Here is a 20,980-nt window from a genome sequence, read left to right on the forward strand (position 1 = left end):
AATCAACCAGCAAGATACCGGGAATTTCTCATATAGATATCCCAATATAGGCAATATATCACATAGCTTATTACCATTTCCCTTCAATTAAGGTCAGCAAAAATATAGGGCAAAAAGCGCATGGCTATTCTTTAAGAAGTGCTATGTTTAAAAGCTTATGAGACTTGGTACCCCTTTGATTCGCGCATGGTTCCCCCAACATTGACTCGAGGAGATACGCTGGTCTTGAAATATATCTTTCAGTCTTATGTCTGTTTGTGACAATATTATGCGGTAGGATGTGTTGTTGGATAGATATTAGGTGGCGGTAGTTTTAGTAACTAATCCCGGTAGGTGTCTCCTATTTGTTATATTAATAGTTTATTAATAGGTAAATGTAATTAAATATTTTTTGGATCAATTTAAATTAAGAGCAAGCTCTCGCTATTAATAAATCTTCAGTAAATTGAGTAAGCTAAATAAGAGCCAAATTTCGATTAGACAAAATGTTAATCTAACTAAAAATCCTCAACACAAAAATCAGTATTGCAGAGAAAAGATTGTGTAATTGGGGAGGGGGGGGGGGTTCAACTATTTCACTCTCAATATTTTTAGTGTGTACCTGTATTTACCTACAGTGTGTAAATATAGTAAATCGCTAATAAAGAAATTATTAAATTTACATAGAGGTGGAAGTCACTGCCAAGTTGCGACCAAAAAAGAGGATACAAAAGACAGGGGCAAATCTTCAGCATTTTTATTTTTTTTTTTTTGGGGGGGGGGGGTATTAAGACAATAGGGGCTCCTATCTGGATATTCAAGGGACATGGACTGTATACTATTTTTTACAAATTATTGAGGGACCCTCTTGTCCCCCCAGTAATTATGCTCTATCAAATGGCTAGCAAAATTTGATCGGATGGATTTGGGAGAAAAGTGGCATTGAAGCCCGACACCCTTGACAAAATCATAAATAATACAAGAAAAAAGGGAGACAAGAAGTACATGAAGAAGAACCATTATATATATATATATATATATATATATATATATATATATAATTATATATATATATATATATATATATATATATATATATATATATATATATATATATATATATTAATTGAACCAGAAAAGGGAGAGAAGTTATTACACTATTATTGCTACATCAAATTATATCAGAAAAATTATTTTTTTTTTTCAACTGACAGTAAGGAGCAGCATCAAAACTTAAAACGAAAAGAAATCATGCCGTAAACTGGGGGGGGGTATGGGGGGAGTATGGGGGGGGGGGGGGCTCTGCTGTCCCCAAATACACATTTATTGGGCTTTTCAACTATGCTCTATTCAATGACTATTCCAAAATTTGATCAGATGGATTTGGGAGAAAAGGGGCATTGAAGCGGGGTTAGTTGCCCTCCAGTACTTTTGGATCGCCCCTGAAAAAACACGCATCCGTGATCCCTCCTGTGGTAACAAAATAAAAAATAAAATAAAATTTAATATTTTCGTAGATAAGAGCCTGAAATCTCTGCTAACAGCTTGATCGAAAACAGTTTAACAATTTTTAAGATTATTATTCTCCCGTCTCTCTTATGTAGGAACCATCCAGTTTTTTTCAGTATTATGAAAAAAAACTTACTGAGTTTTCAGTTTCTTGTGTTCGATAACTGAAACTGAAAATTCAATTATCTATGGTAATATTCAAATTAATGACTAGAATTACTATAAGAGAATATTGAATTCGGTTATTAAGGGTTTCTTAAAATTAACAGTTCTAAGAGACTTTCTAACCTCTGTTTTCTCATTACTAACACTTTACTTAAAATTTAAAATACGCTATTTTTTGTTTCTGTAACAAAAACTAATTTTGACGGTAAACGTTGATTTTGACCAATTTTCACAACAGTTCAAAAAACAAAAACAAAAGTCTAGTCAAGTTATTTTTGCATAGTCTAACCGCAACTAAAAAGAGCGATTACTTTCCTATGACTCCGTTGTGAAGAACGTGCTTAGTTTTATTGGCTTAAGCCTGTGATGCATTTTTGTAAGCCAATCCCATTATTTCTTTTATGTGAAGAGACAAATAGCCCTACCACTATAAAACCGGTTTGTTCTTAAAATGTCCTGTATGAAATTTTTAGTGGGTAAATAGAACATACTGTTAAATCGCATCTCATTGGTTATTTGACGTGAAAATTTAAGCCAGGAAAAGGAAGAAGAAATTTAAAAGGGATAAAAAAAAATTAGTCTCAAGATTTTTTGCAAGAAGGCCGTCTATTTCTCTGTGGTCAAACCTATCCATTATAGAAATTTGTCTTTGTTGGAAAAGATTTCGGAACTATGCGTCTTGGCAATGACCCTTATTAGCAATGAACTAGGCATAAAGCAGGTAGTTCGAGAAGCATTTGAATCATACTTGAGATTAATTATAATATTTCCTTAAATAGAGACTTGGGGGAATATTCACTAAATGGAATGCAAAAATTTAATTAAGAACTATCTTACAAAATATATTAAAAAAAAACAGAACCAGTCACAAATAGACCTCTGAGCTCAGCTGCCACAAAAACAAGATTAGCGCTAAAAAGGTGTTTTAATTATTCTTCTTCCATTTCAATGAATTACCTCGTTTCATCTCACTTTATTTATTATTCCTTGTTGAACTTCGCTGAAGTAAGGATGCTGGGGCTGTTTTGAAATTTTTTCATTTAGTTCTCTTGGTCGTAGGTTGTTATAAGTTTTTCTTCTTCTATATATTTATATTTTGCTGAGGACGGCCCTTGAACATAGGGCTGAAATATTCATCCAAATTAAATTTCCACTGTCTTGCGAAAAGAATTCCCTATTGTTCTTTTTGTTTCTAATGTATGCGTCTTGGAACTATGAGAAATTTAAACTTGGTAAAAGGGGTTCATGGTTATGTATCTGTGACCATACTTCTCTAATTATTTAAAAATTTATATTGAATGTCTTTCGGCACACGGCTAGAAAAAGGCTGGTTACCATTTTAAATTTTTTCACTCTTAAGAAGGGTCCCATTACTCTCAACCGTAAATTGAGCAGCCGCTTTTGAATTATTTCAATAGCAGCCGCTTTTCATTGATTTACTCGAATTGAACTCGTTTTTTTTAGCCCTTTAGCTCTTAATTGCCAAAATGTATCTTCAAGACCCTATAGACCCTTTAAAACCCTTTAAGAGCCAAAGGAATAGTTTACCAGGAAGTAAGAGAAACAAGTTAAGTAAGATTTTAGAGTCCCAAAATAAAAATTCGATATTTCTGCTTAAACCCTGTCTGTTTGTTCCTGTATCTGTAAGTAAAATTTATCTGAGTATCTACTATTTCCATCAGTCCGTTCTACAGGGGCATATACTACTATGAATGTTTTTGATTATTATCAAATGGTAATTAGAAATATTTAGGGTACCTGCAGGCAGGGCATTCGTTCTTCATTAGAAGACCAAACATTCGTAAAAGATTTAAAATGTTGCAGCACGTGGAACAAAATATGACCGCTTTTCCGATAAAAACTCTTTTGGCACTTGCTAATTAAACAAAACATACCCAAGAAGTGAAGTTAGGTTAACCCTAATGAAATATAACCTTCACATAACCTTTAATTTATATAATAATACAATTTGGGCTATACATGAGCGGTTTCCTGAATATACGTTAGAATATTTCATATAATAATACAATTTGGGCTATATATTTACAGAATAGGTAAGAGGGAGGGGGGGGGGGGGGTAAAGCACTTGGACAGTGCCCTTAACTTAGCCTAACCCCCACCCCTAATGTGCAAATATATAGCCCAAATTATACAAGATCAATGCATTCTATCACCCATCACTTGTCTTTGTTGCCATGAAACCTGTTTTCTGAGATCTAAGCTAAGCGTAATTCCTGAGTAATTTAACTAACATGTACCATGTTAGTTTTCATTTAAATAACAAGCACCATTCTTTTTTTCAAACTTTTTCTTCCTCCCCAGGAAAAATGTCTGTGACTTATTCTATTCTATATCGATTTCTAATGACACCAATTACATGGATGACCTTTTAAGTGAAAGAATTGCATTTTGGAATACCTGCTCTTTTCAACTTCTGAGAAACAGCTTCCAAAAATTAGCCGAATATTGCCGAATAAAACGAATAATTTGCCAAATAATGCCGAATAAAACGAATAATTTGTCGAATAATGCCGATAAAACGAATGATTTGTTGAATAAGTGAAAATTTATAAATGGGAAAATATTCCACTCTCCACAAATTTGCTCCTTCGGTTCTCAAAGAGACAATAAATCTATAGATAGATAGATATTCAATGTTTTAAAGAAAAAAGCCAGGCAAAAAAAAGTCACACACATTCAAAATTGTTTCCAACGCTTTCCTCTTCCCTTCCCTTGCAAAAATATTTCTCTATGGGTCATTTACAATTTAATATATTTCGCTATCTTTTATATTTGCTAACAGTCTTTTCATCCCATTACTAAAAAAAACAACCATTTAATTGACCCGGTTTCACAAAAAAAAATATTCTGCATTATAATATAAACATTATCAATTCAAAACGATTGATATTCAAATCCGATCAATTAATTAATCAATTATTATCAAATAAAGGGTTGTAATCCTCTTAGTAAATATAACTCTAACAGGATGAGTTTTATCACAATCAATTATTTTCACAGAAATTTAGTGGGAGGGGGGCTTCAAGAATTGATGAACTACAATTAGACAGAAAATAAGCAATTTATTTGAAAATTAAGGAAATCATGGAAAAATTTTGGAATAACCTTATGGTTTTGAGTGACCTGGTCCCAACCCCCATCCCTTACACCTGTGTGAATGCCCAACTGTCACAGCTATTTTATAGATTTGCTTTTCAATTGCTCAAGTACAGGAAAACCAGAAAAAAAGAATGCTTTTGTTGACCCGCTACTGTCGTCTCGTTTTCACTTTTTGGCAGTCTTATTTTCCAATCTGCTACAGATTTTAATGATAAGACTTAATATCTAAAATTGTAAAAACAAATTTCCCAGTCAATATACAGAACATTACAGTTACAAAATCTAGTATGAACTTCTAGCAGAAATAGGAGTGGAAAGACAAGAATAAAAAAGACTTTAAAAAACTTGATTTATTTTTTAATGCCATTTGAACTGTCACAAAACTGATTGTGCAAGGAAACAAATTGTGTTTAAAAATAATTTTAAAAATTTAAAATTTAAAAATAAACAGACTCAGCTCCATAAGCAAGATCAGCAATAATAAGATCGTAGGCAGTGCAAAAGTACTGCATAAGTAAAGGGTGATAAGGCTTCAACAAGCCCACGTGCCCCCCTCCTCCAATTGATGCCGCTGGATCTTATGGTAACGAACCCCCCTTTCATGCTTTTGATTTACTTAGCCATCTCCATTTTAACCTTAAAAGATACCAAATCTCAATTTTGAGATAGCTTTTTTGTTCAAAATAATTTTGAACTAATTTACTGACACTTAAAAATACTGAGATAAATTCCTACTCTAAATAGGCTACACTGGAACGTTTCACATAAATTTGGAATTGTTGTATTTACCGTTATCATTTTTAATAATTTTCCTAGGATTTTAGAACTACTGGCAGACAAATTAATCCAGAACCTCACAAAATGTTGTCTTCCGCGGTCAAATCACGTGGACACTATGAGGAAAATACTAAAAATTTAGTCAAAAACGTTTTTTAGAAGAAAGAGGGCTCAAATTTTTTTTATCGGGATTTCAATGACATTTATCCAAATTTTACAAAAAAAAATAATCTAAAAATTTTAAAAATACACCCTTTAGAGCAGTTGATTTATAATTTTTGAAGCATTTTTTCATTCGAAAAATCTAAAGAGTACTAGAAGGAGAAAAACTTTCGATAAAAAGCAATATTTAATACGCATTTTTGAAACAAAAGTTCTCTAGAACAGGGCTTCGACATTTTTACTTCCCCCATGGGTACGCCCATTGCTGATATCGAAATTTGAAAGCCCACTATCGGCAAAATATAAAATACCTCGTTTTTCTAGAGAAGGATGGTCACACAAACGACTGCTCATAGTATATCGTGCTAGATTAACGCAAGAAGTTTCATTCAAATGAGTAATAATAAGCTTAGTACCCCTTTTAAGCAATTAGTTTCAAAAATCTGAAGTGCCTCAAAATTAATCCCACCAAAATAACAAACGTAGCTATTTTCATCTATTATATGCACTTTTCTTTTAAACTGATATTGTCTAGAATGAATAAAGCTACTGTGCTCTCAGTGCCACCGATGAAGGGGAGGGGTGTTTTAGGTCCTCTATTTAAAAAAAAAAATTGAAAAGTTATTAAAAATACGCTTGTTTTGATATCTTCATTAGAAGAACAAAACATAATTGACAAAAACACTGGAAACAAAAAAACACTAGTTTTATTAACACGTTTCCCCTTTCCTCCTCCTTCATATTTTTTTCCAATTTTGACATATTTTAAAAGCTGCAGTGACAGGATTTATATATCAAGAAATATTAACTAGACAGAACAAGAAAATGATCACTATTTTACACTTATAATTTTGACAAACTCATTTAATTATTATGACTGCCTGTCCATGGATTATTCTTTATGGTTGATTGTGTATGGCTATGCTGTTTGACCTATGTGATTGTATGGATGAGTAGGGTTAAGGCCTCATTCAAGTGCTGGTCTATATTGATCACTAATTTAGGAAAACAATCTTCCTTTTCTCCTTCTGTCTCTTTTTTTTACGTGTTTGAGTTGTTGCATTGGTGATTTCCCTTTTCATAATACAGTTTATTACTGGAGCTTTTAAAATATGTTCTGGGTTGGGCCAAATAATTTATGAATAAAAAAATGTTAAATATATAAGTGTCGTTACTTTAAATAAAAAACTGATTTTTTCTGTAAGGTTTATTTGTCAAGCGCTTTTTTTGGAGAACAAGCATAAAGAACGGAGAATCCTGATTTTACACTGCACAGACAGCATAACCTATGTAGACCAAAAAAAGAATACCGAATTACTATTTTAATACTTTTTTTATCAAAGAAGTAATTTTTGAATACTTTCTGCCAAAGTACTACTTTTTCGATACTTTTTGTTAAAAGAAGTACTTTTTCAGTACTTTTTGTTAAAAGTAGTATCTTTTTAAAAAGTGAGGTCCGATAAATAAATTTGTTCATTAGTTATCTGTTTTCTCGGAAAAAAGGAACGATTTTCTTTCTTTTTTTTAAAACAAACATTCGTGTAACGAAAAGTAAGCCACAACATACTAGAATTTTCATTTATCAATTGCTCTCTTGTTATGCTAACAAATAGACGTTGCATTATATTACAGGCTGCAGATAGACAACACGTGGGTTTTCGTTCAGTGATACTTTAGATAGAGATCTAGAAATATAAATAATCGTAAAGACAGGCTAAAAATTGGTAAATATTATATTGAAAGGATAGGTGGCAAGGATTCTATCAAGTTATTTCAATATAAAACACTATAATACAAGCACTCCATTATTAAAGTACTAGGACTGGGGGCTTTGGTGTCCACCCTCATCCTAAAATCCTAGACTAAAAATAAACTCTTAAGTCAAAGATCTTAAAAGCACTAGTTATATAGGATACTGCTATTTTTTTGTTGATCAATGTTTTGTAAAATATTTTGAACATTACTTAGCCAGATACGTTTGAAAGATTATTAATGTCCTATATTCAGGAAAAGTTTTTCTCGGCGTTAGTCTTTTATCAGATCTTTTTCCAGTTTGTCTTTTAGTTAGTTTTTCCAGTTTGTCTTTCCAGTTAGTCTTTTATCAGATCTCTTCCAGTTTAGCCGTTTAACCTCTTTCCTCTCTAACTTAAGGCTTGAACGTAATCTATGGTTACGAGCAAAAGTGTGTTGTTTTTCAATAGAATTATGAACAGCTACTAGTTAGAAATATTCTAACTATTAAAATGGTAGAAGCCGTCAAAGTGAGTTAATTCTAGATTATAGAAAGGCCAGGTCTCATTATTGAGGTTTCAATGGTGTAAATTGGAGAATGGGCTACTTCCCTCCTTTGATTCTTTGTCCCCTTAGATTTTAAAATAAAATATTTTGAGGGATACTTTATTGAAAAATCCGTTTGTATATTCAGTGAAAAAAATAAGTTGGGAAAGTGGTACTTATCTGTTAGCCAGTACACACTCAAGAATTTGAAATCTATAAAATCAGACAATAACTGGTTTATTGCTGTTTTATATGGAGACAATTAGCTTCGGTTTAGTGGAAAACTACATTGTAGGTACATTTTAATAAATATTTAGTTGTTTTTTGGTTGAGTTAGGTTAAGTTACATTTTTCACGCACTCTTGTTATACTTAACTACCACCCCCCTCACCGAATATGCTAAAACACAGCCCAAACTATATCTGTCCTATCTATCTCCCAAGCGTCTCAGTTGTTTCAACCCCGTACCTGTAGATCCAAATTCTCAAGTGTGTACTGACTAACAGATAAGTACCAGTTATCTAGCGTCAGTCTGGGTGATAATCTGACTAGAAATAACTTTGAAAACCAAAAGATTTCAATTTTTGGGTAACAGGATAGAACTAAGAATATTCGGAGGGAAACACGTTATAAATCAATTCTTACTTCATAATGTGCAGAAAATTTGCAGTTTAAACAATTATATGCTCTTACACTGTATTTTACCTCCAAAACTCCCTAATGTGCTGATATATTACATATTTTACCAAAATTAGCATGTGTAATACCAAAAATATAAATTTTTTCATGTTTCAACATGGTTAACAGTAAATTGACTCAACGCTGACGAAGCCAGTAAATGGAGAAAATACATGGGAAATATGGAATTTAGGCTATATACCTAAATATAAGGGGGGGGGGGGTTAAAATGTTTCACTTTTACCGGTTCCAGTTTTCCATCCCATATTTCAAGAAAATAGTTAATCTGAATGCGGTATTATTACAACACTAAGGAATCATGGGTGGCTGAAAGTGAACATCCAGAGATGAGACGTTTTTAAATTTAGTTGAATCACATATAAGTTGTTTTTTTCTGTCATGTTGAGGAGAACTAGCCATAGAGAAATAAGATACAACAGGTATAAATATAAATTAATATATAAATCTTAAGACGAGGCAGATCTAACAGACAGTACAAAAATTATAAATGAATCTTAAGATTATAATTCTTATAATCCGTAATTTATGATTCTGATTATAATTACCGTAAGATTACAGATTACTTTTCGAAAGAACTCGTGCCCTTATAAACAATGTGTATTTTGAGGGAATGGAGGGATCTTATGCAAGGGGGGACAAAAAAGGCAAATCTAATGGAAAATCGAAAAATAATAAGCGAATCGTAAGATTATAATTCTTTGGAAAGAGAGATTCATTAAAAGCTTCAAATCTGTCCTCTCTGTGTCCATAGCTGGCATAGAAACACCAACCTGCTTACCAAGCTCATTTCTTGTACAAATGTCCATTGACCTTGTAGCAAACATACGTAATTAAATAAGTTTCTATTGTTTTTTTGAGGGGTAAGGAAGAAGTGCTAAAAAAGAACAGCTAAAGTGAAGGCGATAAAAGAAGGAAAGAACGGTACACAAGAAACCCTGTCTATTTCTTACATTTCTGGTTTGTATACCATGCGCTTTTGCTGCCTTTTTTTCAATTAACTTTTTTTTACTACATATGTCTCATAAGTTACAAACAAAGGCTAAATTTGTGCCAATTATAGGCTATCATCTCGATATTGTACATGGTCTACCTGATTATAAAGCTAATACTTTTTTCTATTCAGGAAAAATAAGTTTCAAAACAAGGCTGGAAATAAAATCGTTTCAATTACTGTTAAATATAAAGTTTTTTGTTTAAAATCTTTGCACTGACCCTTTTTAGGCTCTGGCCCAGGGTTTTGGCACCCACATTGAAGGGAATTGAGAGAATCACTATCATTCACAAAGAAGCTTAGTGTAGCCATACATTAATAATAGGATTAGGGATTTTGCCTCATCTTCATGTTAAGTGGGGACGACTGCGGGAAACTATTTTTTAAGAACATCCATGCTCATTTTAGCTTCTTTGACATTTATATTATAAACTTCCAGTCCCTGGATGGCTATGCCAAAAACTTAGGATGTGACTACTACTACTACTACTACTACTACAGCCAATAGTACCACTATTAATACTACTACTACTACTACTACTACAACTACTACTACAACTACTACTACTACTACTACTACTACTACTACTACTACTACTACTACTACTACTACTACTACTACTACTACTACTACTACTACTACTACTACTACTACTACTACTACTACTACTACTACTACTACTACTACTACTACTACTACTACTACTATTACTACTACCACTACTACTACTTCTACAACCACTAGCAACTCACTGCAGTACCAAACAGCCCAAGGCCAACACAGCTATGTACGTTTCTCCTTCATTCCATTCTATTCAAAAGCCTCCCTTCTTACATTCTCACAGGAAGTTCTAATTTTCCTCAAATCCTCCCTTACGACCTCTTCCTACCGCCATTTGGGGACGACCTGCTTTTGTTTGACCCTAGGTAGTTGGCTGACAAGGACAATTTTTGGTAATCTGCTATCCTCCATCCACAAAAAGTATCCTAGCCATCTCAATTTTTCTCTTTTTAGAGCCCTAGAAGCTGGGATAGAACTGCATTTTTCGTACAGCTTACTGTTTGAAATACGGTCGCTTAGACCAGTGCCAAAAACAATTCCTAGACATCTTCTCTAGAAAACATCTAACATATCTTCCCTCGTCTTTCGAAGAGCCCAAGCTTCAGAACCATACTGGACCACTGTCATCACAGTTTCTTCCAAAATCCTATGTGTTACTTAATCTTAATGTTGCAAGTTTAAACTTTGTTTCCCTTTCTATGGACATAATCTCTTTCTAAATGAATAGTGGGTGAGAATCGGAGCAAAATAGATTTAAGTGAATATCTCTTATCTATCAAAAATCTTAGTAATTCTGATGGAGAGCAGAAAATTTTTCTGTTTGGTACAGGGAGCAAAACTAACATAAATATATTTCGTGTTGTGGAATGTTTTTGCTGTTACGCCTAAAGTTCATATTTGACATTTTAACAATTTTGAAATAATTTTCAAAAGCTGTTTGCTAAGCTGTTGTCAAAGAGAGGATGAATAGATGAATGTAAACCAGGAGAAACTGTCTGTCAAGCTTTCTGTTAGATTAGTATCTGTCACTATTAGCCGTTTTGTTCTCTTGGAACTTTATCTAAAGTCTTTCTTATTTTAATCACTATCACCATGCTAAGGAATTTGATTCCAAAAAATTTGAAAAAGTGGCAAATATTCAAATTAAATTCGATTGTTATACCTGCATGTTAAAAATATGCAGTTTTGTATTCTGAATTATAGTTTACATTTAAAATCCTAGCCGAGTCGGTTGGTGCGCTGGATTTGGGATCCTTTGTCTGAAAGGACGCGGGTTCAAATCCCAGTATATCCAATTGTTCAGTTTGGGACGGGGGTCAGTGGCGTGACTCTGTAAGCTTAGCCAGAGTCGACCCAGCTCTAAATGGGTGCCTGGAGAAATCTGGGGAAGGTAAACAGGAAGGGTGTGCGAAAGCACAGGATGGTTGAAGGGCCAAGAAACGGAGATCAGCACCGCCGGTAGGGACTGTAAAGTCTAATGCCGTATCCTTTATCCTTTTTTTAAAATCCGAGCCTAGTTCTGCATTCTAGTGACACTCTTCTTTTTCAATTCAATATCCATTCAGTATTTGAACTGATCGTCAGAGGAAACTTCTTGTTTTCCTTTCTCCACCGACAAATTTGGAAGATAGACTCGTGCCCATTTGGCATAACGCCAAAGATCTAAAAAGTCTGTTTTTGGCACATGTTCGTTGGTAAAACGTAAATCGTAATAAGTGTCTCACCCTATTCATTATTCCCATGCAAAAATGCTATTTTCCTCGTTGATTAAAATGGGGGACTGCAATTCTTCTAATGTGGGGTTTTCGGCTATGGTGATTCCAATGGTGCAGTTTTTTCGATCTGATACCATTTTTGAGGGGTTTTAGACTCTTTTTGCGATTCTCATAAATTTATATCTGCAACAAACTTTTACGATTAAGATTAATCAAAATAATTAAATAATAATAAATAAGGAGCGACCCGGATGAATAGTAACCGAAACTTTTAAAAACGGAATTTTAATACAAAAAGTTACTCCACAAGAATCGCATTTTTATGTTGATTTTAAATATATAAGTTTCATCAAATTTAGTCTTACCCATCAAAAGTTACGAGCCTCATAAAATTTGCCTTATTTTAGAAAATAGGGAGAAACACCCCCTAAAAGTCATTGAAGCTTAACGAAAATCACACTATGAAATTCAGCGTATCAGAAAATCTTACTGTAGAAGTTTCAAGCTCCTGTTTACAAAAATGTGGAATTTTGTATTTTTTGCCAGAAGACAGATCGCTGACGCGTGTTTCAATCAATCAGCTCCTCAATCAGCTTCAAATGGTGATTCTTCCTCATCTGAAAGTATTTTTTCAAAAGGCATTCTTTAATTTTCGGTTACTATGGGATAGAATTCATTCTTCACTAGGTTGCGACTGACGCGACAATCATCATTTAATAACACGGTTAAGGTTCATAGTTCAAATCCTTGTAACTTATATCCTATAAGGGTTATGGAGTTTGACTTTAGATTATATTGGGATGTATTTATTGATGTAGCACAATAAACAAGAAAGAAGACGAAAACAAATATGATACTGTTCTGTTTTTGCTTATTTTAATAAGAAAACATTTAATATTATAAACGCTTATTTTTTTAAACTTTTCTTTTACTATGGCTAATCACACAGTATATCATAATGTGTCTTATATTGAGTGTATCGAGGCAGCAAAATAAACCAGAAAGAAGAAGGAAAACAGACACGACATAATTTCATTTCCACTACCCTAAAGAATTTTACTACTAAGTTTTTACTACAATTAAACTATTTCACGCTTTTCTTATGCTCACCCTGTATCTCATATTATGTCTTATATTATGTTTATGAAGTTGAAAAGTGTCAAGGTTAATAAACTAAAGAAAAGAAAAAAATAGAATGTAACACAGATTATTTTTTGCTAAAATTAAGAAAAGAAAATTATTTTAATATTCAAATTGCTCATCTTTTTTACAGTTCTCTCATGCCTGTATTTGGAATTTTATGAAGTTTTGCTAATGGGAAAGGTATAAACGTATTAATTTACAGCAAACCACAGACAGCGCGTGTCTTAACAAGCTTCTTGCGAGTTTTTATTTGTGCAACCAGCAATGGTTTCCTATAATAATCAAGGGTGCTGATGGGGGTGGGTATATACCCTGCTCATAGATCGAAAGTGAACAATTAAGTTAAATTTTAATGAGAAAGTAATATAAACGCTAATTATATAACAAGCTAATTTAAAAAGAATAATAAAAACAGAAATCCTCAAATTTCACTTTGTTAATAATTTTTATTGATAAATGCTTCCGTATCATCGTTCCACTCTCTTTTTTTTTCCATACCATCCGAAAAGCTTTTCTAAGCTGTTTCGAGCAGGCAAGGTTGATGCAAGGAATTGACCCCAACTGTTCTTGTCACATGCAAGGTGGCTTTTGACCTGCTTGCGTCTTACCATTTAGGTGAGAAAAGGCCAATCTAAAGGATTTAAAGGAAATCGGAAAACTTATGGAAAACTTAAGGTTTTAAATGAAAACTTCGTGATAGGGCGTTAAGGTTTGAATAGGTAGGGCTGACAGAGACATGCTGGTCTTAGGCGGTTTGATGCTGCAATATCATGGCAGTATTCAGATAATAAAACTACAGGAAAGTTATACACAAGAATAATAGTTTCATTTTAGCTAAATTTCTAATTTGAAATTTGATATATATATATATATATATATATATATATATATATATATATATATATATATATATATATATATATATATATATATATATATATATATATATATATATATATATTTTCCTCTTGTTGTCCCATTGCTGGTTGAAAAAAAAATTATTTATTGTCGGATAGAGTGCTTGCTGTGGCATCCTGAGTAATTAATATTACACATATTTTTTTTCTCTTTCTTCTTTCTTTGATTGATTATTCATGAATTTCGTTATTTATTACTTTAATTAGCTTATTTATGCAAAAGAAGCTTTTTCCTCTGCCAGATATTTGTATATGTAGTATTTTTTGCAAACATTAAATAAAAAAAAAGTTTTTTTTTTAACTGCAAGTAACGAGCGACATTAAAACTTAAAATGTAAAGAAATTATTCCGTACATGAAAGGGGTTGTCCCCTCCTCAATGCACCGCTCTTTACGCCAAAGTTTGACTCTTTCTAACAGCTCTACTTTTTAAAACAATAAAAAAAGCTCCTCCCTCGGGGACTGCGGGGGATTAAAACGACACGAAAGACATAACTATTAGGTTTTTTGAATATGCCGAACAAAATGGCTATCTTAAAATTTTGATCTAGTGACACTGGAAAAAAGTAAGCGAGGGAGGGGCCTAGGAGCCTTCCAATTTTTTTGGTCACTTAAAAGGTCACTAAAACTTTTAACTTCCGTTAGAATAAGCCCTCTCGCAACATTCTATGACCACTGGGTCGATGCGGTCACCCCTGGGAAAAAAAAACAAGAAAGAAGAAAACAAAAAAAAACAAATAAACACGCACCCATGTTCCGTTTTCTGGCAAAAAATACAAAATTCCACATTTTTGTAGACAGGAGCTTGAGAACTTCTATAATGAGATTTTCTGATACGCTTTATCTGATGGTGTGATTTTTGCTAAGATTCTGTGACGTTAAGAACTTATATATTTAAATCAGCATAAAAATATGATTCTTTTGATGTAGCTATTGGTATCAAAATTTTATTTTTTAGAGTTTCGGTTCCTATTGAGCCGGATCGCTCCTTACTACAGTTCTTTACAACTAACTGTTTGATTAGGGAGGAATAAATTAACCTAAAAAAGAAATAAATCTATATATATAAAAATAAGTTGTCTGTGGATCTGTGGATCGTGGATCAGGTGACGTCACCTGAAAAAACTGGATCAGGTGACGTCAAAACTGAAAAAACTAAAAAAAGGCAAAAACTACAAAAAAAACTAAAAACTAATAAAAAAAAATAAAAAAGCTAAAAAACTAAAAAAACTAAAAAAAGGCAAAAACTACAAAAAAAACTAAAAACTAATAAAAAAGCTAAAAAACTAAAAAAACTAAAAAAAGGCAAAAACTACAAAAAAACCTAAAAACTAATAAAAAAAATAAAAAAGCTAAAAAACTAAAAAAACTAAAAAAAGGTAAAAAACTAAAAAAACTAAAAACTAAAAAAAACTAAAAAAGGAAAAAACTGAAAAACAAGCTAAAATAAAGGTAAAAACCAATAAAAAACTAAAAAAAAACTGAAAAAACTAAAGAAAGGCAAAAACTACAAAAAAAACTAAAAACTGATAAAAAAAGTAAAAAAGCTAAAAAACTAAAAAAACTAAAAAAACTAAAAAAAGGTAAAAAACTAAAAAAAATAAAAAATAAAAAAAAACTAAAAAAAAGGAAAAAACTGAAAAATAAGCTAAAATAAAGGTAAAAACCAATAAAAAACTAAAAAGAAAAAAAGGAAAAAACTAAAAAAAATTTCATCTAAAAAACTAAAAAAAACTAAAAAAGGTAAAAACTAAAAGAACTAAAAAAGAAAAAAATAAATGACGACACTCAAAGAGAAAGCGACCAGGACAAAAGGAATGTTCGATTAGCAATCAACAAAGCACCGGGACACAGGGAGTATAAATGACGACCAGGACATAAGTAAAAAAAAAACTAACAAAACTAAAAAGAAGGTAAAAACTACAAAAAAACTAAAAAGAAAAAAACTAAAAAAAGGCAAAAACTACAAAAAAAACTAAAAACTAATAAAAAAGCTAAAAAACTAAAAAAACTAAAAAAAGGTAAAAACTACAAAAAAAACTAAAAACTAATAAAAAAAATAAAAAAGCTAAAAAACTAAAAAAACTAAAAAAACTAAAAAAAGGTAAAAAACTAAAAAAACTAAAAACTAAAAAAACTAAAAAAAGGAAAAAACTGAAAAATAAGCTAAAATAAAGGTAAAAACCAATAAAAAACTAAAAAAAAAACTGAAAAAACTAAAAAAAGGCAAAAACTACAAAAAAACAAAAAACTAATAAAAAAAGTAAAAAAGCTAAAAAACTAAAAAAATAAAAAAACTAAAAAAAGGTAAAAAACTAAAAAAAATAAAAAATAAAAAAAAATAAAAAAAAGGAAAAAACTGAAAAATAAGCTAAAATAAAGGTAAAAACCAATAAAAAACTAAAAAGAAAAAAAGGAAAAAACTAAAAAAAATTTTTTCTAAAAAACTAAAAAAAACTAAAAAAGGTAAAAACTAAAAGAACTAAAAAAGAAAAAAATAAATGACGACACTCAAAGAGAAAGCGACCAGGACAAAAGGAATGTTCGATTAGCAATCAACAAAGCACCGGGACACAGGGAGTATAAATGACGACCAGGACATAAGTAAAAAAAAAACTAACAAAACTAAAAAGAAGGTAAAAACTACAAAAAAACTAAAAAGAAAAAAAAACTAAAAACTAATAAAAAAACTAAAAAATCTAAAAATCTAAATAAACTAAAAAAGAAAAAAAAAGGAAAAAAATAAAGGAGAAAAACAAAACTAAAAAACGAATGTATATACAGACCGGGACACCGGGATACAAATGACGACCGGGACACAGGGAATATAAATGACGACCGGGACACAGGGACACAACTACAACGGGGACACCGGGGGAAACAGGGGGATATAAATGACGACCGGAACACCGGGACAGGGAATGGTCGATTAGCAATCACCATCAACAAAGCTCAAGGGCAATCATTAGAATCATGAGGTATAGATCTGAATACAGATTGTTTTCCCATGGACCATTATATGTTGCATGTTCAAGAGTCGGTAAACCTGACAGTCTATTTATATGCAAAGACAATGGGACAGCAAAGAATGTTGTATATTCGCAAGTTTTACGTAGTTAAAACCATATATATATATATATATATATATATATATATATATATATATATATATATATATATATATATATATATATATATATATATACTAGCTGTTGGGGTGGCGCTTCGCGCCACCCCAACACCTAGTTGGTGGGGGCGCTTCGCGCCCCCCCCAAGCCCCCCCGCGCGCGTAAGTCGTTACGCGCCATATTAGTTACGCGCCATTGTAGTTGTGTCCCTATGTCCCACCTGTGAATATAGATAGATATATATATATATATATATATATATATATATATATATATATATATATATATATATATATATATATATATATATATATATATATATATGTTTTTAACTACGTAAAACTTGCGAATATACAACATTCTTTGCTGTCCCATTGTCTGTGCATATAAATAGATTTTCAGGTTTACCGACTCTTGAACATGCAACATATAATGGTCCATGGGAAAACAATCCGTATTCAGATCTATACCTCATGATTCTAATGATTGCCCTTGAGCTTTGTTGATGGTGATTGCTAATCGACCATTCCCTGAGTCGCCATCGTCATTTATATATCCCCCTGTGCACCCCGGCGTCCCCTTTGTAGTTATGTCCCTGTGTCCCGGTCGTCATTTATATTCCCTGTGTCCCGGTCGTCATTTGTGTCCCGGTGTTCCAGTCTGTGATTTCTCTTTGAGTGTCCCAGGCGTCATTTATATTCCTTGTGTCCCGGTGTCCCGGTCGTCATTTATATCCCCCTGTGCCCCCCGGCGTCCCCATTGTAGTTGTGTCCCTGTGTCCCGGTCGTCATTTATATTCCCTGTGTCCCGGTCGTCATTTGTATCCCGGTGTCCCGGTCTGTATATACATTCGTTTTTTAGTTTTGTTTTTCTCCTTTATTTTTTTCCTTTTTTCTGTTTTTTCTTTTTTAGTTTATTTAGATTTTTAGATTTTTTTTATTAGTTTTTAGTTTTTTTGTAGTTTTTACCATTTTTTTAGTTTTTTTAGTTTTTTTTTTTTTACTTATGTCCTGGTCGTCATTATATATATTTATTCATATTTTTTTAGTTTTTTTTTCTCTTTTATTTTTCAGTTTTTTCCTTTTTTTTAGTTTTTTTCTTTTTTAGTTTTTAGTTTTTTTTAGTTTTTTACCTTTTTTTAGTTTTTTTTTAGTTTTTTTAGTTTTTTAGCTTTTTTATTTTTTTATTAGTTTTTATTTTTTTTGTAGTTTTTGCCTTTTTTTATTTTTTTCAGTTTTTTTTAGTTATTAGATTTTTACCTTTTTTTAGTTTTTTTTAGTTTTTCAGCTTTTTTAGTTTTTTTTTCTTTTTAGTTTTTTTTGTAGTTTTTACCTTTTTTAGTTTTTTTCTTCTTTTGTATTAGTGTGAAATAATTCAGACTTTTTTCTTTTTAGTTTTTTTTTAGTTTTTTACCATTTTTCTTTTTTCGAATTACTTTAATCTAGTTTTTACCTTTTTTAGTTTTTTTTAGTTTTTTAGATGAAATTTTTTTTTAGTTTTTTCCTTTTTTTCTTTTTAGTTTTTTATTGGTTTTTACCTTTATTTTAGCTTATTTTTCAGTTTTTTCCTTTTTTTAGTTTTTTATTATTTTTTATTTTTTTTTAGTTTTTTACCTTTTTTTAGTTTTTTTAGTTTTTTTAGTTTTTTAGCTTTTTTACTTTTTTTATTAGTTTTTAGTTTTTTTTTGTAGTTTTTGCCTTTTTTTAGTTTTTTCAGTTTTGTTTTTAGTTTTTTATTGGTTTTTACCTTTATTTTAGCTTATTTTTTCAGTTTTTCCTTTTTTTTTAGTTTTTTTTTAGTTTTTAGTTTTTTTAGTTTTTTACCTTTTTTTAGTTTTTTTAGTTTTTTAGTTTTTTAGCTTTTTTATTTTTTTATTAGTTTTTAGTTTTTTTTTGTAGTTTTTTCCTTTTTTTAGTTTTTTTAGTTTTTTCCTTTTTTTTAGTTTTTTTTTTATTTTTTATTTTTTTTAGTTTTTTACCTTTTTTAGTTTTTTTAGTTTTTTTAGTTTTTCAGCTTTTTTACTTTTTTTTATTAGTTTTTAGTTTTTTTTTGTAGTTTTTGCCTTTTTTTAGTTTTTTCATTTTTTTTTTTAGTTTTTTATTGGTTTTTACCTTTATTTTAGCTTATTTTTCAGTTTTTTTCCTTTTTTTTTAGTTTTTTTTAGTTTTTAGTTTTTTTAGTTTTTTACCTTTTTTTTAGTTTTTTAGTTTTTTTAGTTTTTTAGCTTTTTTATTTTTTTTATTAGTTTTTAGTTTTTTTTGTAGTTTTTGCCTTTTTTTAGATTTTTTAGTTTTTTAGCTTTTTTATTAGTTTTTAGTTTTTTTTGTAGTTTTTGCCTTTTTTTAGTTTTTTTAGTTTTTTAGCTTTTTTATTTTTTTTATTAGTTTTTAGTTTTTTTGTAGTTTTTGCCTTTTTTTAGTTTTTTCAGTTTTGTCGTCACCTGATCCAGTTTTTTCAGGTGACGTCACCTGATCCATCCACAGATCCACAGACAACTTATTTTTATATATATAGATATATATATATATATATATATATATATATATATATATATATATATCTATCTATATTCACAGGTGGGACATAGGGACACAACTACAATGGCGCGTAACTATTATGGCGCGTAACGACTTACGCGCGCGGGGGGGCTTGGGAGGGGCGCGAAGCGCCCCCACCAACTAGGTGTTGGGGTGGCGCGAAGCGCCACCCCAACAGCTAGTATCATATAAGAATTTCTAGGTTTGATTTATTTCAATTAGATACACAATAAATATTGATTTTAATATCTACAATTCTTTCCATGCCAAATTAAAGTTTTCGGGCTTTTGTGATATATTTCTAAGAAAGAAAAACGAAACACAATGAACTTAGGCATTTTACAGCAAGATTCACAGCACCATCAATATTGATTTCAAAGACAGTGCCACTAATTATTTTAAAACAATCTTGTTACCATAGCTGTTTGGCACATAACAAGACATGAAAAAACCAAAAAAGACTTGAAGGTGATACCTTATAGCACTTATTGCTCTTAGGTCCTGTAAGAAGTATTACCAATAATCTTGGAACCATAGCTATATGGGACTTGAATATATATAAAAGATGGCCTGAAGGTGATACTTATGGACGTAGGCAGCCTCTTGTTTAGATGGGGGCAGGTGATTCTGTGATGGAGGGGGAGGGGCTTATAAATACTTCCTGAGGTCTTTTGAATATATGTCTTTGGAATATTTGCATTCTATATTTCACTAAAGCTAGGCCTTTAACATTTTGCATGTTCTACTGATTCTGCAATACTATAACAAAATATAGACGTTTTTTTTTAATATAGACACACTATCCTTTTTCGACTTTCCAAAAAACATAAACACCATAAAAGCGATTTGACACAAATTACATTACGCTTGGAGCTTCTTTTTTAGGAAGTCAATTCACAAGTTTACAATTCGGCAAAATAAAATATCAAAATTGGTAAGGAGGAGACCGGCCCATGTTTAGCCAAAGCATACAATCTCAATATAAAAAACCCTAGGGGGGCTTCTAGTAGATAATAAAATCTCTAACAGATGGCACTGTGTGTGGTACTTGTCTGTTAAACGCAGCATTCTCAAGCATTACGTGTATTTTTCTGATAGTAACATCAACGAAAAAGGGTTGCATACCTACAAAAACAAATGACTTGTCACATAAAGTATTAGAATTTTATAAGTTAGGCTAATTATAGCCTAAATTATACAAATATCCGATTTATACAAATCGGAGGTATTGGGTATTGTTAGGTTATGTTGAGTTACTTTACCCACCTCCCTGTCCCTCAATGGGCGAATTTAAAACCCT

General features: G+C 31.3%; 1 protein-coding gene across 4 annotated transcripts in view; it reads left to right on the forward strand.

Moving 5' to 3' along the window:
* The first annotated feature begins 201 nt into the window (after positions 1–201).
* LOC136039284 (gamma-aminobutyric acid receptor subunit beta-like) overlaps positions 202–20,980 on the forward strand; it is a 191,217-nt gene continuing 170,438 nt past the window's right edge. For 3 of the 4 annotated variants that reach the window (XM_065722867.1, XM_065722866.1, XM_065722870.1), the window contains exon 1: positions 202–329. The gene's annotated coding sequence lies outside the window, so the exon portion shown is untranslated. The remainder of the gene's footprint in view (positions 330–20,980) is intronic. The other variant, XM_065722868.1, reaches the window with a different exon arrangement.

Source organism: Artemia franciscana, chromosome 19 (assembly GCF_032884065.1).
Source record: "Artemia franciscana chromosome 19, ASM3288406v1, whole genome shotgun sequence".
Classification (NCBI taxonomy): Eukaryota; Metazoa; Arthropoda; class Branchiopoda; order Anostraca; family Artemiidae; genus Artemia; species Artemia franciscana.